The 19,372-nt window shown below is 39.3% G+C and overlaps 1 protein-coding gene across 1 annotated transcript in view; it reads left to right on the top strand.

Annotated features, from left to right (window-relative positions):
* sema3b (sema domain, immunoglobulin domain (Ig), short basic domain, secreted, (semaphorin) 3B) overlaps window positions 1–19,372 on the top strand; it is a 365,064-nt gene that overhangs the window by 133,059 nt on the left and 212,633 nt on the right. The gene's annotated exons all lie outside the window — the stretch shown is intronic.

The following is a 19,372-nucleotide window of genomic DNA, read 5'->3' as shown; positions in this document are numbered from 1 at the left end:
TTCGCGCCTACAGCGCTTCCATTTTTCTTATTCCCACGATTCACGTGTTACCCGCAATTCCTGATTTCGTACCCGATTTTTCCCCATGTATTCTTAATGGGAGATTCAAAATTTCACATTTCCTTCCACATTTTTCATCCGATTCACTTCGTTCAAACTTCAATATGTTCCATCATGAGCTCTTCCAGCTTTTCAGTTACAAAATTCACGCCTTACCCACAATTCACGATTTCGTACCCGAATATTTCCCACATTCTACATTTTTCATTTACTTCCACATTATTCATCCGATTGACTTCGTTCCAACTTCAATATATTCCAGCAATTCAAGCCATGAGCTCTTCCAGCTTTTCAGTTCCAAAATTCACGCCTTACCCACAATTCCCAATTTCGTACCCGAATATTTCCCAAATTCTATATTTCACATTTACTTCCACATTATTCATCCGATTGACGTCGTTTCAACTTCAATATATTCCACCAATTCAAGCCATGAGCTCTTCCAGCTTTTCAGTTCCAAAATTCACGCCTTACCCACAATTCCCAATTTCGTACCCAAATATTTCCCACATTCTACATTTTCCATTTACTTCCACATTATTTTTTCCGATTGACTTCGTTCCAACTTCAATATATTCCACCATTTCACGTCATGAACTCTTCCATCTTACCACCGAACTTACCACGCATGGCGGCCATTTTCCAAATTACCATGAATGGCGGCCATTTTGGATAAATGATTAGATATGCCCAGGATTCTCGCCAACCTGGACCCACAGGCCGGCGGCCATCTTGGCCAATGGATTAGGGACGCCGAGGATTTCCGCCACGTCGTCCACCGGGGGCGGCGGCCATCTTGGCCAATTGATTCGGGAAGCCTAGGATTTCCGCCACGTCGTCCACCGAGGGCGGCGGCCATCTTGGCCAATTGATTAGGGACGCCTAGGATTTCCGCCATTTCGAGCTAATTTCAATAGGAAGTGACCTAAACTCAACAGGAAGTGACCTGATTTTAACAGGAAGTGACCCGATTTCGACAGGAAGTGACCTCATATCAACAGGAAGTGACCTCATATCAATAGGAAGTGACCTCATATCAACAGAAAGTGACCTCATATCAACAGAAAGTGACCTAAAATCAACAGGAAGTGACATCATATCAACAGGAAGTGACCTAAAATCAACAGGAAGTGACCCGATTTCAACAGGAAGTGACCCGATTTCAACAGGAAGTGGCCTGAAATCAACAGGAAGTGACCTGATTTTAACAGGAAGTGACCTCATATCAACAGGAAGTGACCCGATTTCAACAGGAAGTGGCCTGAAATCAACAGGATGTGACCTGATTTTAACAGGAAGTGACCTGAATTTAACAGGAAGTGACCTCATATCAACAGGAAGTGACCCGATTTCAACAGGAAGTGGCCTGAAATCAACAGGAAGTGACCTGATTTTAACAGGAAGTGACCCGATTTCAACAGGAAGTGACCCAATTTCAACAGGAAATGACCTGATTTTAACAGGAAGTGACCTGATTTTAACAGGAAGTGACCTCAAATCAACAGGAAGTGACCTAAAATCAACAGGAAGTGACCCATTTCAACAGGAAGTGACCCGATTTAAACAGGAAGTGGCCTGAAATCAACAGGAAGTGAGCATGCTAGTGCTAAATTAGCATGCTAATGCTAGCTAATGCTAATGCTAGCTGAACATGCTAATGCTATTGCTAGCTTAGCATGCTAATGTTAGCTTAGCATGCTAATATTAAGTTTGCATGCTAATGCTAATGTTAGCTTAGTATGCTAATGCTAATTCTCGGATAGCATGCTAATGCTAAGGTTAGCATGCTAATGTTAATGCTAAGTTAGCATGTTAATGCTAATGTTAGCTTAGCATGCTAATGCTAATGCTAGATTAACATGCTAATGCTAATGTTAGCTTAGTATAATTCTAATGCTAAGTTAGCATGCTAATGCTAATGTTAGCATGCTCATGCTAATGTTAGAATGCTAATGCTAAGTTAGCTTCTAATGCTAATGTTAGATTAGCATGCTAATGTTAATGCTAGCTTAGCATCCTAATGCTAATGTTAGCTTAATGCAAATGTTAGCTTAGCATGCTAATGCTAACTTAGCATGCTAATGCTAATGTTAGCATGCTAATGCTCATGCTAAGTTAGCATGCTAATGTAAATGTTAGCTTAGCATGCTAATGCTAGCTTAGCATGCTAATGCTAATGTTAGCTTAGCATGCTAATGCTAATGTTAGCTTAGCATGCTAATGCTAATGTTAGCTTAGCATGCTAATGCTAATGTTAGCTTAGCATGCTAATGCTAGCTTAGTATACTAATGCAAATGTTACCTGATTTCAACAGAGTGACTATATTTTTCTCCATGTATTCTTAATGGGAGATTCAAAATTTCACATTTCCTTCCACATTTTTCATCCGATTCACTTCGTTCAAACTTCAATATGTTCCATCATGAGCTCTTCCAGCTTTTCAGTTCCAAAATTCACGCCTTACCCACAATTCACGATTTCGTACCCGAATATTTCCCACATTCTACATTTTTCATTTACTTCCACATTATTCATACGATTGACTTCGTTCCAACTTCAATATATTCCAGCAATTCAAGCCATGAGCTCTTCCAGCTTTTCAGTTCCAAAATTCACGCCTTACCCACAATTCCCAATTTCTTACCCAAATATTTCCCACATTCTACATTTTCCATTTACTTCCACATTATTTATCCGATTGACTTCGTTCCAACTTCAATATATTCCACCATTTCACCTCATGAGCTCTTCCATCTTACCACCTAACTTACCACGCATGGCGGCCATTTTCCAACTTACCATGCACGGCGGCCATTTTAGACAAATGATATGCCCAGGTTTCTCGCCAACCTGGCCTCCCAAGGCGGTGGCCATTTTGGCCAATTGATTAGGTATGCGTGTGATTCTTGCCAGGATATTCCCCGACCTGAACAGGAAGTGACCAATATCAACAGGAAGTGACCTCATATCAAATGCTAATGCTAATGTTAGCTTAACTAGCTAATGCTAATGTTAGCATGTTACTGCTAATGTTAGCTTAGCATAGCAATGCTAATGTTAGCTTAGAATGCTAATGCTAAGTTAGCATGCTAATGCTAATGTTAGCTTAGCATGCTAATGCTAAGTTAGCATATTAATTCTAATGTTAACTTAGCATGCTAATGCTAGCTTAGTATACTAATGCAAATGTGACCGGATTTCAACAGAGTGACTATTCCTCCATTGCTTAAGTTTGCCACTCTTTACACCATTGCGACTCGATTCTGCCCTCCTTACGTCATTGCTTACTTAATTCTACTCACTTTACTCCATTGCTTACCCGATTACTTGCTACTTCCTCCATTTCTTACTTGATTTCTTCCTTGTTTTCTTGTTTCTTGCTGATTTATTTTTACTTTTGTGGTATTTATCTTCCTTCAACTGCTTCTAGATTTCTGGATGAATTTAAACCATTCCAACTTCAGCATGTTAAGCTCATTCCATGTCATTCAGTATCATTCAACATCATTCAACATTATTCCAAATCATTCCACAGGTATTCATTCAGCTCTCCAGCCTTCAGGCTGGAGGCCTTCACACATATGTTATTCTACACCATTCCCGTTATTCTTATTCTTATTCTTATTCTATTTTATTCCTCGCACTTTTTTGTCCTGTTTCTACTTCCACATTTTTCACCCGATTCACTCCGTTCCAATTTCAAATGATTCCAAATATTCGCGCCTACATCGCTTCCATTTTTCTTATTCCCACGATTCACGTGTTACCCGCAATTCCCGATTTCGTACCCGATTTTTCCCCATGTATTCTTAATGGGAGATTCTAAATTTCACATTTCCTTCCACATTTTTCATCCGATTCACTTCGTTCCAACTTCAATATCTTCCATCATGAGCTCTTCCAGCTTTTCAGTTCCAAAATTCACACCTTACCAACAATTCACGATTTCGTACCCGAATATTTCCCACATTCTACATTTTTCATTTACTTCCACATTATTCATCCGATTGACGTCGTTCCAACTTCAATGTATTCCAGCAATTCAAGCCATGAGCTCTTCCAGCTTTTCAGTTCCAAAATTCATGCCTTACCCACAATTCCCGATTTCGTACCCGCATATTTCCCACATTCTACATTTCACATTTACTTCGATATTTTTCATCCGATTGATGTCGTTTCAACTTCAATATATTCCACCAATTCAAGCCATGAGCTCTTCCAGCTTTTCAGTTCCAAAATTCATGCCTTACCCACAATTCCTGATTTCGTACCCGCACATTACCCATATTCTACATTTTCCATTTACTTCCACATCATTCATCCAATTAACGTCGTTCCAACTTCAATATATTCCAGCATTTCAAGCCATTAGCTCTTCCAGCTTTTCAGTTCCAAAATTCACGCCTTGCCCACAATTCCCGATTTCATACCCGAATATTTCCCACATTCAACATTTTCCATTTACTTACACATTATTCATCCGATTGACGTCGTTCCAGCTTCAATATATTCCAGCAATTCAAGCCATGAGCTCTTCCAGCTTTTCAGTTCCAAAATTCACACCTTGCCCACAATTCCGGATTTGGTACCCGAATATTTCCCACATTCTATATTTCACATTTACTTCCACATTATTCATCCGATTGACTTCGTTCCAACTTCAATATATTCCAGCAATTCAAGCCATGAGCTCTTCCAGCTTTTCAGTTCCAAAATTCATGCCTTACCCACAATTCCCGATTTTGTACCCGAATATTTCCCACATTCTACATTTCACATTTACTTCGACATTTTTCATCCGATTGACGTCGTTTCAACTTCAATATATTCCACCAATTCAAGCCATGAGCTCTTCCAGCTTTTCAGTTCCAAAATTCACGCCTTACCCACAATTCCCGATTTCGTACCCAAATATTTCCCACATTCTACATTTTCCATTTACTTCCACATTATTTATCCGATTGACTTCGTTCCAACTTCAATATATTCCACCATTTCACGTCATGAGCTCTTTCATCTTACCACCGAACTTACCACGCATGGCGGCCATTTTCCAACTTACCATGCACGGCGGCCATTTTAGACAAATGATATGCCCAGGTTTCTCGCCAACCTGGCCTCCCAAGGCGGTGGCCATTTTGGCCAATTGATTAGGTATGCGTGTGATTCTTGCCAGGATATTCCCCGACCTGAACAGGAAGTGACCAATATCAACAGGAAGTGACCTCATATCCACAGGAAGTGACTTAATTTCAGCAGGAAGTGACCTAAAATCAACAGGAAGTGACCTAAAATCAACAGGAAGTGACCTGATTTTAACAGGAAATGACCCGATTTCAACAGGAAGTGACCTGATTTTAACAGGAAGTGACCTCATATCAACAGGAAGTGACTTAAAATCAACAGGAAGTGACCTGATTTCAACAGGAAGTGACTTAATTTCAACAGGAAGTGACCTAAAATCAACAGGAAGTGACCTGTTTTTAACAGGAAGTGACCCGATTTCAACAGGAAGTGACCCGATTTTGACAGGAAGTGACCTGATATCAACAGGAAGTGACTTAAAATCAACAGGAAGTGACCCAGTTTCAACAGGAAGTGACCCGAATTCAACAGGAAGTGACCCGATTTCAACAGGAAGTGGCCTGAAATCAACAGGAAGTGAGCATGCTAGTACTAAGCTAGCATGCTAATGCTAATGTTAGCTTAGCATGCTAATGCTAAGTTAGCATGCTAATTCTAATGTTAGCTTAGCATGCTAATGCTAAGTTAGCATGCTAATGCTAATGTTAGCATGCTAACATTAGAATTAAACCATTCCAACTTCAGCATGTTAAGCTCATTCCATGTCATTCAGTATCATTCAACATCATTCAACATCATTCAAAACCATTCAATATCATTCAATATCTTTCAATATCATTCATCATCATTCAACATTATTCCAAATCATTCCACAGGTATTCATTCAGCTCTCCAGCCTTCACACGCCATTTCCCCAGAAATGGCATTTCTAGTTGTGTGAAGGCTGGAGGCCTTCACACATATGTTATTCTACACCATTCCCGTTATTCTTATTATTATTATTATTCTTATTCTTATTCTATTTTATTCCTCGCACTTTTTTGTCCTGTTTCTACTTCCACATTTTTCACCCGATTCACTCCGTTCCAATTTCAAATGATTCCAAATATTCGCGTCTACATCGCTTCCATTTTTCTTATTCCCACGATTCACGTGTTACCCGCAATTCCCGATTTCGTACCCGATTTTTCCCCATGTATTCTTAATGGGAGATTCTAAATTTCACATTTCCTTCCACATTTTTCATCCGATTCACTTCGTTCCAACTTCAATATGTTCCATAATGAGCTTTTCAGTTCCAAAATTCACGCCTTACCCACAATTCACGATTTCGTACCCGAATATTTCCCACATTCTACATTTTTCATTTACTTCCACATTATTCATCCGATTGACTTCGTTCCAACTTCAATATATTCCAGCAATTCAAGCCATGAGCTATTCCAGCTTTTCAGTTCCAAAATTCACGCCTTGCCCACAATTCCCGATTTCGTACCCGAATATTTCCCACATTCTACATTTTCCATTTACTTCCACATTATTCATCCAATTGACGTCGTTCCAGCTTCAATATATTCCAGCATTTCAAGCCATTAGCTCTTCCAGCTTTTCAGTTCCAAAATTCACGCCTTGCCCACAATTCCTGATTTCATACCCGAATATTTCCCACATTCTACATCTTCCATTTACTTACACATTATTCATCCGATTGACGTTGTTTCAACTTCAATATATTCCAGCATTTCAAGCCATTAGCTCTTCCAGCTTTTCAGTTCCAAAATTCACGCCTTGCCCACAATTCCCGATTTCGTACCCGAATATTTCCCACATTCTACATTTTCCATTTACTTACACATTATTCATCCGATTGACGTCGTTCCAGCTTCAATATATTCCAGCAATTCAAGCCATGAGCTCTTCCAGCTTTTCAGTTCCAAAATTCACACCTTGCCCACAATTCCGGATTTCGTACCCGAATATTTCCCACATTCTATATTTCACATTTACTTCCACATTAGTCATCCGATTGACTTCGTTCCAACTTCAATATATTCCAGCAATTCAAGCCATGAGCTCTTCCAGCTTTTCAGTTCCAAAATTCATGCCTTACCCACAATTCCCGATTGCGTACCCGAATATTTCCCACATTCTACATTTCACATTTACTTCGACATTTTTCAACCGATTGACGTGGTTTCAACTTCAATATATTCCACCAATTCAAGCCATGAGCTCTTCCAGCTTTTCAGTTCCAAAATTCACGCCTTACCCACAATTCCCAATTTCGTACCCAAATATTTCCCACATTCTAAATTTTCCATTTACTTCCACATTATTTATCCGATTGACTTCGTGCCAACTTCAATATATTCCACCATTTCACGTCATGAGCTCTTCCATCTTACCACCTACCACGTATGGCGGCCATTTTCCAACTTACCATGCACGGCGGCCATTTTAGACAAATGATATGCCCAGGTTTCTCGCCAACCTGGCCTCCCAAGGCGGTGGCCATTTTGGCCAATTGATTAGGTATGCGTGTGATTCTTGCCAGGATATTCCCCGACCTGAACAGGAAGTGACCAATATCAACAGGAAGTGACCTCATATCAACAGGAAGTGACTTAATTTCAACAGGAAGTGACTTAATTTCAACAGGAAGTGACCTAAAATCAACAGGAAGTGACCTGATTTTAACAGGAAATGACCCGAATTCAACAGGAAGTGACCTGATTTTAACAGGAAGTGACTTCATGTCAACAGGAAGTGACTTAAAATCAACAGGAAGTGACCCGATTTCAACAGGAAGTGACTTAATTTCAACAGGAAGTGACATAAAATCAATAGGAAGTGACCTGTTTTTAACAGGAAGTGACCCGATTTCAACAGGAAGTGACCCAATTTTGACAGGAAGTGACCTGATATCAACAGGAAGTGACCCAATTTCAACAGGAAGTGACCCAATTTTGACAGGAAGTGACCTGATATCAACAGGAAGTGACCCAATTTCAACAGGAAGTGACCCGATTTCAACAGGAAGTGACCCAATTTTGACAGGAAGTGACCTAATATCAACAGGAAGTGACCCAATTTCAACAGGAAGTGACCCAATTTTGACAGGAAGTGACCTGATATCAACAGGAAGTGACCCAATTTCAACAGGAAGTGACCCGATTTCAACAGGAAGTGACCCGATTTCAACAGGAAGTGACCCAATTTCAACAGGAAGTGACCCGATTTCAACAGGAAGTGACCCAATTTTGACAGGAAGTGACCTGATATCAACAGGAAGTGACCCAATTTCAACAGGAAGTGACACAATTTTGACAGGAAGTGACCTGATATCAACAGGAAGTGACCCAATTTCAACAGGAAGTGACCCGATTTCAACAGGAAGTGACCCGATTTCAACAGGAAGTGGCCTGAAATCAACAGGAAGTGAGCATGCTAGTGCTAAGTTAGCATGCTAATGCTAGCTAATGCTAATGCTAGCTGAACATGCTAATGCTATTGCTAGCTTAGCATGCTAATGCTAATGTTAGCTCGGCATGCTAATGCTAATGTTAGCTTAGCATGTGAATGCTAATGTTAGCTTAGCATGCTAATGTTAAGTTAGCATGCTAATGCTAATGTTAGCTTAGCATGCTAATGCTAAGTTAGCATGCTAATGCTAATGCTAAGTTAGCATGCTAATGCTAATGTTAGCATGCTAATGCTAATGTTAGCTTAGCATGCTAATGCTCATGTTAGCATGCTAATGCTAATGTTAGCTTAGCATGCCAATGCTAATGTTAGCTTAGAATGCTAATGCTAAGTTAGCATGCTAATGCTAATGTTAGCTTAGCATGCTAATGCTAAGTTAGCATATTAATGCTAATGTTAACTTAGCATGCTAATGCTAGCTTAGTATACTAATGCAAATGTGACCTGATTTCAACAGAGTGACTATTACTCCATTGCTTAAGTTTGCCACTCCTTACACCATTGCGACTCGATTCTACCCTCCTTACTTCATTGCTTACTTAATTCTTCTCACTTTACTGCATTGCTTACCCGATTACTTGCTACTTCCTCCATTTCTTACTTGATTCCTTCCTTGTTTTCATGTTTCTTGCTGATTTATTTTTACTTTTGTGGTATTTATCTTCCTTCAACTGCTTCTAGATTTCTGGATGAATTTAAACCATTCCAACTTCAGCATGTTAAGCTCATTCCATGTCATTCAGTATCATTCAACATCATTCAATATAATTCAATATCTTTCAATATCATTCATCATCATTCAACATTATTCCAAATCACTCCACAGGTATTCATTCAGCTCTCCAGCCTTCACACGCCATTTCCCCAGAAATGGCATTTCTAGTTCTTCTTATTATTCTTATATTTTATTCCTCGCACTTTTTTGTCCAGCTTCTACTTCCACATTTTTCACCCGATTCACTCCGTTCCAATTTCAAACGATTCCAAATATTCGCGCCTAGAGCGCTTCCATTTTTCTTATTCCCACGATTCACGTGTTACCCGCAATTCCCGATTTCGTACCCGATTTTACCCCATGTATTCTTAATGGGAGATTCAAAATTTCACATTTCCTTCCACATTTTTCATCCGATTCACTTCGTTCCAACTTCAATATGTTCCATAATGAGCTTTTCAGTTCCAAAATTCACGCCTTACCCACAATTCACGATTTCGTACCCGAATATTTCCTACATTCTACATTTTTCATTTACTTCCACATTATTCATCCGATTGACTTCGTTCCAACTTCAATATATTCCAGCAATTCAAGCAATGAGCTCTTCCAGCTTTTCAGTTCCAAAATTCACGCCTTACCCACAATTCCCGATTTCGTACCCGCATATTACCCACATTCTACATTTTCCATTTACTTCCACATTATTCATCCAATTGACGTTGTTCCAGCTTCAATATATTCCACAATTTCAAGCCATTAGCTCTTCCAGCTTTTCAGTTCCAAAATTTACGCCTGACCCACAATTCCCGATTTCGTACCCGAATATTTCCCACATTCTACATTTTCCATTTACTTACACATTATTCATCCGATTGACGTCGTTCCAGCTTCAATATATTCCAGCAATTCAAGCCATGAGCTCTTCCAGCTTTTCAGTTCCAAAATTCACGCCTTGCCCACAATTCCCGATTTCGTACCCGAATATTTCCCACATTCTACATTTTCCATTTACTTACACATTATTCATCCGATTGACGTCGTTCCAGCTTCAATATATTCCAGCAATTCAAGCCATGAGCTCTTCCAGCTTTTCAGTTCCAAAATTCACACCTTGCCCACAATTCCGGATTTCGTACCCGAATATTTCCCACATTCTATATTTCACATTTACTTCCACATTAGTCATCCGATTGACTTCGTTCCAACTTCAATATATTCCAGCAATTCAAGCCATGAGCTCTTCCAGCTTTTCAGTTCCAAAATTCATGCCTTACCCACAATTCCCGATTGCGTACCCGAATATTTCCCACATTCTACATTTCACATTTACTTCGACATTTTTCAACCGATTGACGTGGTTTCAACTTCAATATATTCCACCAATTCAAGCCATGAGCTCTTCCAGCTTTTCAGTTCCAAAATTCACGCCTTACCCACAATTCCCAATTTCGTACCCAAATATTTCCCACATTCTACATTTTCCATTTACTTCCACATTATTTATCCGATTGACTTCGTTCCAACTTCAATATATTCCACCATTTCACGTCATGAGCTCTTCCATCTTACCACCTAACTTACCACGTATGGCGGCCATTTTCCAACTTACCATGCACGGCGGCCATTTTAGACAAATGATATGCCCAGGTTTCTCGCCAACCTGGCCTCCCAAGGCGGTGGCCATTTTGGCCAATTGATTAGGTATGCGTGTGATTCTTGCCAGGATATTCCCCGACCTGAACAGGAAGTGACCAATATCAACAGGAAGTGACCTCATATCAACAGGAAGTGACTTAATTTCAACAGGAAGTGACTTAATTTCAACAGGAAGTGACCTAAAATCAACAGGAAGTGACCTGATTTTAACAGGAAATGACCCGATTTCAACAGGAAGTGACCTGATTTTAACAGGAAGTGACTTCATGTCAACAGGAAGTGACTTCATGTCAACAGGAAGTGACCCGATTTCAACAGGAAGTGACTTAATTTCAACAGGAAGTGACCTAAAATCAACAGGAAGTGACCTGTTTTTAACAGGAAGTGACCCAATTTCAACAGGAAGTGACCCAATTTTGACAGGAAGTGACCTGATATCAACAGGAAGTGACCCAATTTCAACAGGAAGTGACCCAATTTTGACAGGAAGTGACCTGATATCAACAGGAAGTGACCCAATTTCAACAGGAAGTGATCCGATTTCAACAGGAAGTGGCCTGAAATCAACAGGAAGTGAGCATGCTAGTGCTAAGTTAGCATGCTAATGCTAGCTAATGCTAATTCTAGCTGAACATGCTAATGCTATTGCTAGCTTAGCATGCTAATGCTAATGTTAGTTCAGCATGCTAATGCTAATGTTAGCTTAGCATGTGAATGCTAATGTTAGCTTAGCATGCTAATGCTAATGTTAGCTTAGCATGCTAATGCTAAGTTAGCATGCTAATGCTAATGTTAGCTTAGCATGTTAATGCTAAGTTAGCATGCTAATGCTAATGTTAGCTTAGCATGCTAATGCTAATGTTAGCTTAGCATGCTAATGCTAATGCTAAGTTAGCATGCTAATGCTAATGTTAGCATGCTAATGCTAATGTTAGCTTAGCATGCTAATGCTAATGTTAGCATGCTAATGCTAATGTTAGCATGCTAATGCTAATGTTAGCTTAGCATGCTAATGCTAATGTTAGCATGCTAATGCTAATGTTAGCTTAGCATGCCAATGCTAATGTTAGCTTAGAATGCTAATGCTAAGTTAGCACGCTAATGCTAATGTTAGCTTAGCATGCTAATGCTAAGTTAGCACATTAATGCTAATGTTAACTTAGCATGCTAATGCTAGCTTAGTATACTAATGCAAATGTGACCTGATTTCAACAGAGTGACTATTACTCCATTGCTTAAGTTTGCCACTCCTTACACCATTGCGACTCGATTCTACCCTCCTTACTTCATTGCTTACTTAATTCTTCTCACTTTACTCCATTGCTTACCCGATTACTTGCTACTTCGTCCATTTCTTACTTGATTTCTTCCTTGTTTTCTTGTTTCTTGCTGATTTATTTTTACTTTTGTGGTATTTGTCTTCCTTCAACTGCTTCTAGATTTCTGGATGAATTTAAACCATTCCAACTTCAGCATGTTTAGCTCATTCCATGTCATTCAGTATCATTCAACATCATTCAATATCATTCAATATCATTCAATATCTTTCAATATCTTTCAATATCTTTCAATATCATTCATCATCATTCAACATTATTCCAAATCATTCCACAGGTATTCATTCAGCTCTCCAGCCTTCACACGCCATTTCCCCAGAAATGGCATTTCTAGTTGTGTGAAGGCTGGAGGCCTTCACACATATGTTATTCTACACCATTCCCGTTATTCTTATTATTGTGTGAAGGCTGGAGGCCTTCACACATATGTTATTCTACACCATTCCCGTTATTCTTATTCTTATTATTATTATTATATTTTATTCCTCGCACTTTTTTGTCCAGTTTCTTCTTCCACATTTTTCACCCGATTCACTCCGTTCCAATTTCAAACGATTCCAAATATTCACGCCTACAGCGCTTCCATTTTTCTTATTCCCACGATTCACGTGTTACCCACAATTCCCGATTTCGTACCCGATTTTTCCCCATTTATTCTTAATGGGAGATTCAAAATTTCACATTTCCTTCCACATTTTTCATCCGATTCACTTCGTTCCAACTTCAATATGTTCCATAATGAGCTTTTCAGTTCCAAAATTCACGCCTTACCCACAATTCACGATTTCGTACCCGAATATTTCCCACATTCTACATTTTTCATTTACTTCCACATTATTCATCCGATTGACTTCGTTCCAACTTCAATATATTCCAGCAATTCAAGCCATGAGCTCTTCCAGCTTTTCAGTTCCAAAATTCACACCTTGCCCACAATTCCGGATTTCGTACCCGAATATTTCCCACATTCTATATTTCACATTTCCTTCCACATTATTCATCCGATTGACTTCGTTCCAACTTCAATATATTCCAGCAATTCAAGCCATGAGCTCTTCCAGCTTTTCAGTTCCAAAATTCATGCCTTACCCACAATTCCCGATTGCGTACCCGAATATTTCCCACATTCTCCATTTCACATTTACTTCGACATTTTTCATCCGATTGATGTTGTTTCAACTTCAATATATTCCACCAATTCAAGCCATGAGCTCTTCCAGCTTTTCAGTTCCAAAATTCCCGCCTTACCCACAATTCCCAATTTCGTACCCAAATATTTCCCACATTCTACATTTTCCATTTACTTCCACATTATTTATCCGATTGACTTCGTTCCAACTTCAATATATTCCACCATTTCACGTCATGAGCTCTTCCATCTTACCACCTAACTTACCACGTATGGCGGCCATTTTCCAACTTACCATGCACGGCGGCCATTTTAGACAAATGATATGCCCAGGTTTCTCGCCAACCTGGCCTCCCAAGGCGGTGGCCATTTTGGCCAATTGATTAGGTATGCGTGTGATTCTTGCCAGGATATTCCCCGACCTGAACAGGAAGTGACCAATATCAACAGGAAGTGACCTCATATCAACAGGAAGTGACTTAATCTCAACAGGAAGACTTAATTTCAACAGGAAGTGACCTAAAATCAACAGGAAGTGACCTGATTTTAACAGGAAATGACCCGATTTCAACAGGAAGTGACCTGATTTTAACAGGAAGTGACCTCATATCAACAGGAAGTGACTTAAAATCAACAGGAAGTGACCCGATTTCAACAGGAAGTGACTTAATTTCAACAGGAAGTGGCCTAAAATCAACAGGAAGTGACCCGATTTCAACAGGAAGTGACCCAATTTTGACAGGAAGTGACCTGATATCAACAGGAAGTGACCCAATTTCAACAGGAAGTGACCCAATTTTGACAGGAAGTGACCTGATATCAACAGGAAGTGACACAATTTCAACAGGAAGTGACCCGATTTCAACAGGAAGTGACCCAATTTTGACAGGAAGTGACCTGATATCAACAGGAAGTGACCCAATTTCAACAGGAAGTGACCCAATTTTGACAGGAAGTGACCTGATTTCAACAGGAAGTGACCCAATTTCAACAGGAAGTGACCTGATATCAACAGGAAGTGACCCAATTTCAACAGGAAGTGACCCGATTTCAACAGGAAGTGACCCGATTTCAACAGGAAGTGGCCTGAAATCAACAGGAAGTGAGCATGCTAGTGCTAAGTTAGCATGCTAATGCTAGCTAATGCTAATGCTAGCTGAACATGCTAATGCTATTGCTAGCTTAGCATGCTAATGCTAATGTTAGCTCGGCATGCTAATGCTAATGTTAGCTTAGCATGTGAATACTAATGTTAGCTTAGCATGCTAATGCTAATGTTAGCTTAGCATGCTAATGCTAAGTTAGCATGCTAATGCTAATGTTAGCTTAGCATGTTAATGTTAAGTTAGCATGCTAATGCTAATGTTAGCTTAGCATGCTAATGCTAAGTTAGCATGCTAATGCTAAGTTAGCATGCTAATGCTAATGTTAGCATGCTAATGCTAATGTTAGCTTAGCATGCTAATGCTCATGTTAGCATGCTAATGCTAATGTTAGCTTAGCATGCCAATGCTAATGTTAGCTTAGAATGCTAATGCTAAGTTAGCATGCTAATGCTAATGTTAGCTTAGCATGCTAATGCTAAGTTAGCATATTAATGCTAATGTTAACTTAGCATGCTAATGCTAGCTTAGTATACTAATGCAAATGTGACCTGATTTCAACAGAGTGACTATTACTCAATTGCTTAAGTTTGCCACTCTTTACACCATTGCGACTCGATTCTACCCTCCTTACTTCATTGCTTACTTAATTCTTCTCACTTTACTCCATTGCTTACCCGATTACTTGCTACTTCCTCCATTTCTTACTTGATTCCTTCCTTGTTTTCATGTTTCTTGCTGATTTATTTTTACTTTTGTGGTATTTATCTTCCTTCAACTGCTTCTAGATTTCTGGATGAATTTAAACCATTCCAACTTCAGCATGTTAAGCTCATTCCATGTCATTCAGTATCATTCAACATCATTCAATATCATTCAATATCTTTCAATATCATTCATCATCATTCAACATTATTCCAAATCATTCCACAGGTATTCATTCAGCTCTCCAGCCTTCACACGCCATTTCCCCAGAAATGGCATTTCTAGTTGTGTGAAGGCTGGAGGCCTTCACACATATGTTATTCTACACCATTCCCGTTATTCTTATTATTATATTTTATTCCTCGCACTTTTTTGTCCAGTTTCTTCTTCCACATTTTTCACCCGATTCACTCCGTTCCAATTTCAAACGATTCCAAATATTCGCGCCTAGAGCGCTTCCATTTTTCTTATTCCCACGATTCACGTGTTACCCGCAATTCCCGATTTCGTACCCGATTTTTCCCCATGTATTCTTAATGGGAGATTCAAAATTTCACATTTCCTTCCACAGTTTTCATCCGATTCACTTCGTTCCAACTTCAATATGTTCCATCATGAGCTCTTCCAGCTTTTCAGTTCCAAAATTCACGCCTTACCCACAATTCACGATTTCGTACCCGAATATTTCCCACATTCTACATTTTTCATTTACTTCCACATTATTCATCCGATTGACTTCGTTACAACTTCAATATATTCCAGCAATTCAAGCCATGAGCTCTTCCAGCTTTTCAGTTCCAAAATTCACGCCTTGCCCACAATTCCCGATTTCGTACCCGAATATTTCCCACATTCTACATTTTCCATTTACTTCCACATTATTCATCCAATTGACGTCGTTCCAGCTTCAATATATTCCAGCATTTCAAGCCATTAGCTCTTCCAGCTTTTCAGTTCCAAAATTCACGCCTTGCCCACAATTCCTGATTTCGTACCCGAATATTTCCCACATTCTACATTTTCCATTTACTTCCACATTATTCATCCGATTGACGTCGTTTCAACTTCAATATATTCCACCACTTCAAGCCATGAGCTCTTCCAGCTTTTCAGTTCCAAAATTTACGCCTGACCCACAATTCCCGATTTCGTACCCGAATATTTCCCACATTCTACATTTTCCATTTACTTACACATTATTCATCCGATTGACGTCGTTCCAGCTTCAATATATTCCAGCATTTCAAGCCATTAGCTCTTCCAGCTTTTCAGTTCCAAAATTCACGCCTTGCCCACAATTCCCGATTTCGTACCCGAATATTTCCCACATTCTACATTTTCCATTTACTTACACATTATTCATCCGATTGACGTCGTTCCAGCTTCAATATGTTCCATCATGAGCTCTTCCAGCTTTTCAGTTCCAAAATTCACGCCTTACCCACAATTCACGATTTCGTACCCGAATATTTCCCACATTCTACATTTTTCATTTACTTCCACATTATTCATCCGATTGACTTCGTTACAACTTCAATATATTCCAGCAATTCAAGCCATGAGCTCTTCCAGCTTTTCAGTTCCAAAATTCACACCTTGCCCACAATTCCGGATTTCGTACCCGAATATTTCCCACATTCTATATTTCACATTTACTTCCACATTAGTCATCCGATTGACTTCGTTCCAACTTCAATATATTCCAGCAATTCAAGCCATGAGCTCTTCCAGCTTTTCAGTTCCAAAATTCATGCCTTACCCACAATTCCCGATTGCGTACCCGAATATTTCCCACATTCTACATTTCACATTTACTTCGACATTTTTCTACCGATTGACGTGGTTTCAACTTCAATATATTCCACCAATTCAAGCCATGAGCTCTTCCAGCTTTTCAGTTCCAAAATTCACGCCTTACCCACAATTCCCAATTTCGTACCCAAATATTTCCCACATTCTACATTTTCCATTTACTTCCACATTATTTATCCGATTGACTTCGTGCCAACTTCAATATATTCCACCATTTCACGTCATGAGCTCTTCCATCTTACCACCTAACTTACCACGTATGGCGGCCATTTTCCAACTTACCATGCACGGCGGCCATTTTAGACAAATGATATGCCCAGGTTTCTCGCCAACCTGGCCTCCCAAGGCGGTGGCCATTTTGGCCAATTGATTAGGTATGCGTGTGATTCTTGCCAGGATATTCCCCGACCTGAACAGGAAGTGACCAATATCAACAGGAAGTGACCTCATATCAACAGGAAGTGACTTAATTTCAACAGGAAGTGACTTAATTTCAATAGGAAGTGACCTAAAATCAACAGGAAGTGACCTGATTTTAACAGGAAATGACCCGATTTCAACAGGAAGTGACCTGATTTTAACAGGAGTGACTTCATGTCAACAGGAAGTGACTTAAAATCAACAGGAAGTGACCCGATTTCAACAGGAAGTGACTTTATTTCAACAGGAAGTGACCTAAAATCAACAGGAAGTGACCTGTTTTTAACAGGAAGTGACCCGATTTCAACAGGAAGTGACCCAATTTTGACAGGAAGTGACCTGATATCAACAGGAAGTGACCCAATTTCAACAGGAAGTGACCCAATTTTGACAGGAAGTGACCTGATATCAACAGGAAGTGACCCAATTTCAACAGGAAGTGACCCAATTTCAACAGGAAGTGACCCGATTTCAACAGGAAGTGGCCTGAAATCAACAGGAAGTGAGCATGCTAGTGCTAAGTTAGCATGCTAATGCTAGCTAATGCTAATTCTAGCTGAACATGCTAATGCTATTGCTAGCTTAGCATGCTAATGTTAGCTCAGCATGCTAATGCTAATGTTAGCTTAGCATGTGAATGCTTATGTTAGCTTAGCATGCTAATGCTAATGTTAGCTTAGCATGCTAATGCTAAGTTAGCATGCTAATGCTAATGTTAGCTTAGCATGTTAATGCTAAGTTAGCGTGCTAATGCTAATGTTAGCTTAGCATGCTAATGCTACTGTTAGCTTAGCATGCTAATGCTAATGCTAAGTTAGCATGCTAATGCTAATGTTAGCATGCTAATGCTAATGTTAGCATGCTAATGCTAATGCTAATGTTAGCATGCTAATGCTATTGTTAGCTTAGCATGCCAATGCTAATGTTAGCTTAGAATGCTAATGCTAAGTTAGCATGCTAATGCTAATGTTAGCTTAGCATGCTAATGCTAAGTTAGCATATTAATGCTAATGTTAACTTAGCATGCTAATGCTAGCTTAGTATACTAATGCAAATATGACCTGATTTCAACAGAGTGACTATTACTCCATTGCTTAAGTTTGCCACTCCTTACACCATTGCGACTCGATTCTACCCTCCTTACTTCATTGCTTACTTAATTCTTCTCACTTTACTCCATTGCTTACCCGATTACTTGCTACTTCGTCCATTTCTTACTTGATTTCTTCCTTGTTTTCTTGTTTTTGCTGATTTATTTTTACTTTTGTGGTATTTGTCTTCCTTCAACTGCTTCTAGATTTCTGGATGAATTTAAACCATTCCAACTTCAGCATGTTAAGCTCATTCCATGTCATTCAGTATCATTCAACATCATTCAATATCATTTAATATCATTCAATATCTTTCAATATCTTTCAATATCATTCATCATCATTCAACATTATTCCAAATCATTCCACAGGTATTCATTCAGCTCTCCAGCCTTCACACGCCATTTCCCCAGAAATGGCATTTCTAGTTCTTATTATTGTGTGAAGGCTGGAGGCCTTCACACATATGTTATTCTACACCATTCCCGTTATTCTTATTATTATTATTCTTATTCTTATTCTTATTCTATTTTATTCCTCGCACTTTTTTGTCCTGTTTCTACTTCCACATTTTTCACCCGATTCACTCCGTTCCAATTTCAAATGATTCCAAATATTCGCGTCTACATCGCTTCCATTTTTCTTATTCCCACGATTCACGTGTTACCCGCAATTCCCGATTTCGTACCCGATTTTTCCCCATGTATTCTTAATGGGAGATTCTAAATTTCACATTTCCTTCCACATTTTTCATCCGATTCACTTCGTTCCA

Source organism: Festucalex cinctus, chromosome 2, assembly GCF_051991245.1.
Source record: "Festucalex cinctus isolate MCC-2025b chromosome 2, RoL_Fcin_1.0, whole genome shotgun sequence".
NCBI lineage: Eukaryota > Metazoa > Chordata > Actinopteri > Syngnathiformes > Syngnathidae > Festucalex > Festucalex cinctus.
This window is presented reverse-complemented; position numbering and strand designations above follow the sequence as displayed.